The sequence below is a fragment of the Littorina saxatilis genome, linkage group LG9, assembly GCF_037325665.1.
Source record: "Littorina saxatilis isolate snail1 linkage group LG9, US_GU_Lsax_2.0, whole genome shotgun sequence".
In the NCBI taxonomy this organism is placed as follows: Eukaryota; Metazoa; Mollusca; class Gastropoda; order Littorinimorpha; family Littorinidae; genus Littorina; species Littorina saxatilis.
The window spans coordinates 51,935,202-51,940,201 of NC_090253.1; positions in this window are offsets into that span (position 1 = coordinate 51,935,202).

Sequence of the window (5,000 nt, forward strand, 5' to 3'; positions counted from 1 at the left end):
CGCGGACATTAGATCGAAAGCCAGGAGCCAAAAGAAGAATATTTCTCACTCTAAGTCTAAAGTCAGAAGCCAGACTAGGAAAATGCCTGACGCCAAATCGAAAGCCAGGAACCAACAACAACAAAAAAGCTCTTGCACGAACTCCAAAGCCGTAAGACAGGAACACTCTAACAATAAATTCAAAGCAGAAAATCGAATGCAAACTAGGCTCCAAGCTCGGAACCAGAAACGAGATAACTATGACCTCAGATCACAAACATGGACCCATACAAGGAGAACTCCTGACACTGCGCCCAAAGAACAGAAAGTGAATCGGAAACCTCAAACCCTAAACCCGTTCCGGTCGCTCCCTTGGTGTCACGTGATCTGGCAGCACGTGCTTCCTTTCCTGAGCGTGGTGGACAAGTTCCGACTCCGTGCCGTCAACACACACTGCAAGGGGGTGGTGGAGAGGGACTTCAACATGGCGCTGAGCATCGGCCCCCCACACACCCCGCCTCTCCCCCGCTCGGCCTGGAAGATCCTCACAGCCTCTAACCGCTGCGCCACCAGTTTCGCCGTGCCGCTCATCATCAGGGGAGCCAGGACATACCCCAGTTGTCGCCCTTTCAACACGCGTGACGTCTACAAGGTCTTGGTCAACCTCCCTGCCCTGAGAAGCCTCGACCTGTCTTGCTCTCGCATCCCGCCCACTTTCGCCTTCTTGCAAGCCGTCACGGAGCTCGTACAAGGCTTGACACACCTCAACCTGATGGACGTGTGCGGGATGGCTCGAAGCAGACCGCCCCTGTTGCGCACCAAAGAGCTGTGTCGTCTGAGGGATGAGAACCTGCAAGCGCTGGCCTTTTTCAAGCTCCGCCATCTCCACACGTTGGTTCTGTCCAGGAACTGCAGTGACCTCACCCTGACCACCGTGCGAGCCATCGTCAAGAGACAGACAAGGTGAGTTGGGACAAATATGGGGAGTAATAGAGGTAAGGGTTGGGGGTGGTGGGGGTGGAGGGTGGGGGTAGATATAAAGGGAGATTGAGGGATACAGAGCGGGGATGGAGAGCGAAGGGATCGAAAGACAGAGACAGAGACAGAGAAGTGGGTTAGTTGCCCGGTTACAAATAAAGACAGTTCCTTTGTGGGTTCTGTTGTTCATTCAAACCTTACTTACTTACTTTTTTACTTGCTTTCTTGCTTGCTTTCTTGCTTACTCACTCACTCACTCACCTACCGACGAACCGACCCATCGACCCACCTATCTACTTACCTACCTACCTATACCTACCTACCTACTTACCTACCTACCTATACCTACCTACCTACTTACCTACCTTATTACCCACTTACTTACTTACTTAACATAGTAACATACCCATTTACTGACTAACTGACTGACCGACATGTTGGCTGACTGGCTTACTGCTAATTGTCTGACTGACTGACTGACTGACTTAAAAGGTTACTCCCTGTTTTGTTGATACCTATATATTTAACTCATACTTGTCTTTAAACATTGCAGCCTTCGCCGCCTGATTATGGACACCTGCCCATTGATACAACGAAAACAAGGCGACGTGGCGGAAGTAGCTGACATCTTCCGGACTTCCGGTTTGCTGGAGTTAGCCTTGACAAGGACACCCCAGCCTGACCTTTTCAGTTTGTATCGGGTCTGCAGTTACCGCCCTTGCCCCGCTCATATGAACAATGTGACCCTGTTTGACGTCATTTTCCAGAAGTGAGTTTTCATGTTCCTTTGTTAGTATCGTTGTTGGTGGGGTCAGTAGCGGACGATCAAATGTATGTATAGGTAATTTTAATGTGTTTTTTTCTCTCTGGTTTTATAGGTTAATATAGTCATGTAAGAGAGGGCGTTTGGTAGGAGATGGCTGGCTGGCTCTTGCTGTCAGTGCAGGACAGCTAGGTCAAAGTGGATAGATTATCCTTATACCTGCGTGTCATTTTGTAATGATAATAATAATAATAATAATAATAATAATAATTGTTAGTAAGCACTGGTGTCAAATGACTGATGTGAACCAGTTGATTGGCTAATGGCGATGCGCTTAAATATGTACCACAGAGCGTATTCTTACGCCCTTTGCCAAAGCGAGACTGTACTCTCATCCTCAGAATTAATTAATGACATGTAGCTTATATTCTCCACTTTACAACAAAATAACCATACATTTCCTGCGGCTCAAAGCAGAAGTGTTTTTTTCTGACAGATCGCAGGCGCCTGTGCCACAGTGAATCCCACTGATCTAAAAATAGAAGTGGATGTGTCTCTTCCACAATGGTCTCTTCTCGTTTTGACTTGCAAAGATTCTTCTCATATGCCGTGTTAGTGGCATGTAGCTTATTAACCACATTACCAAATGATGAGTTAGTATAACATTCCCAGCGGCAAACAGAAAACACAAGTGGTTTTTCCGATAACGTACCAGCAAGACTAGCATTTGAAAGTCGACTCTGTTATAAATAGTAGACTACACTGAAATACGCCCCCCGCGGGTAAGGGGGAAGAATTTACCCGATGCTCCCCAGCATGTCGTAAGAGGCGACTAACGGATTATGTTTCTCCTTTTACCCTTGTTAAGTGTTTCTTGTATAGAATATAGTCAATGTTTGTAAAGATTTTAGTCAAGCAGTATGTAAGAAATGTTAAGTCCTTTGTACTGGAAACTTGCATTCTCCCAGTAAGGTAATACATTGTACTACGTTGCAAGCCCCTGGAGCAAATTTTTGATTAGTGCTTTTGTGAACAAGAAACAATTGACAAGTGGCTCTATCCCCTCTCCCCCCTTTCCCCGTCGCGATATAACCTTCGTGGTTGAAAACGACGTTAAACACCAAATAAAGAAAATAAAGAAAGACACTGAAATACGACTGCATCAGTTCAGTAAATGAATGGTTTCCGAATTATTATTTCAAGGCAACAACAATCGGAATGGAAAACGTGTAGGGTTAAGAACGTTCTTCCCATGTGTAAAACTTCCCAGCAAACACACAACGTAAATACGACGTTGCGAAAATGTGAATTTTTCGTGTCATTAGCAACGTTGCGAACTTTACGTGAAATTTACGTTGAGCCAACCAAAAAACGCTACGTAAAACCAACGTTGTGTCATTGTGAGATTTTGGTGTTCTTTCGACGTTGTAATACAACGTAAATTTTACGTGAATTTCACGTTGCATTTTGGTGTCTTACAAATGTTGCGAAGATTACGTGAAATTTACGTGGATCCAACCAAAAAACACAACGTGAAAGCAACGTTGCGTTACAGTTGTGTTTTTTTGTTTTTTACACGTTGGTACATAACGTAAATTTCACGTGGATTCCACCTTAAAAAGCAACGTAAGTCGACGTTGTATTATTGTGATTTTCTGGTGTTCGAACAACGTTGGTATACTCACGTGATTTTCACGTGAATTTCACGTGATTTAAAAACAAAAGTTAGTTTGATTACCAGCCTGCCTCATGCGTGCAGACAAGCAATTTTTGTTTTTGAAATGAGACTGCAGTTCAGTGGTTCGATTGCCCTAGCCGCCTAGCAGACGACATAAGCCCCGCAGCAAATTAACATGTTGGGCAAATGTGAACAAACAAACGATGGGGATATAATACGTGTAGAGTTCAGAGCATTCTTACCATCCATATGTAGTACCAGTCTCCCCGATAAGTGAAGATACAACACGAGAAACATACCACATTTACTTTGAAAATGTGCTAACTGTGGCCTTGGAGTCAATTCAAGGGGCAACACTCTGCACAGTCAATCTGTCGAAGCTCGATGAAGGTTTCAAATCGCAAATAACTAAGAGCACAGTCCTTTCTCCGAGTTTAAATGAGGTCTCTGTGAAAGATCATCACTTTTTACCTTAACGCTACTCTGGAATTTACCAACAGAAATTAAAACAAGAGTTTGCGTGTGACGAAAGCACGACACACTTGAGACAGCCCACACAAAAGTAGAACTGACACAAACCTGACCACACAGTTACGCCTATCCAAATGCGCGTTGCAAAATGTGCGTTTTGAATCTTCTTTTTTCTCTGGCGGTACTGACAATATCGTTATTGAAACAATCCCAGTGCACTAAGGGATTTATAGGGCAAATCTCGAAAATAATTATTGAACTCAGCGCTATGCACTTCGTTCAATAATGAATTTTCTTAGTGCACTGGGATGTCTCAATAACTTAAATAATAATAATGATTATGAAAATAATATAAGGCCATTTATATGGCGGAAATCCTACCATAGTTCTAAGCACCTTCCAACAAATCAACGAATCAGTAATCAAACAATGTTGTCGCTGGAACTCTTTCTAAATTTGTTCATTTGTCCCCTCCTTCCTGCAAACAGGGAAAAACTGCCAACGGGACAAACAACGCTGCAGATGCGCTACCCAAGCTGCTTTCCTCGGGGAGAGTTTGAGGGAGACCCAGACATATGCGTCTTCGAGGAGGAACTGACGGCCAAGGGAGTCAAACTGGAGTGTGTCCCATGCTCCCTAGAGTTTCACATATCTTGGCGTCTCGGTTAACTCCTACCGGTACTCAGAGAGAGAGAGACAGAGACAGACAGAGACAGAGACAGAGAGAGGGAGAGGGAGAGAGGGAAGGACGGGGGGGGGGGGGGGGAGAGAGACGGAATGAGGGGGGGAGAGAGAGAGAGAAAAAAAGAAAGTGAGTGAGAGTGAGAGCGAGAGAGAAAAAGAGAGAGAAAAAGAAAAAGAGAGAGAGAGAGAGAGGGAAGGAGGGGGGAGAGAGAGAGAGAGAGAGAGAGAGAGAGAGAGAGAGAGAGAGAGAGAGAGAGAGAGAGAGAGAGATAGAGAGAGAGAGAGAGAGTGAGCGAGAGGGAGAGGGAGGGAGGGGGAGAGAGACAGAGAGCATCAATTAATACCCTCTGAGACTCGGCGTGGGGCCTCGAATAACAGTCTAACACATCGTTTCAGGAAAAAAATGATGTTTTTTTGCGTGCTTTTGTTTGTGTTGGTGTTTGTGTG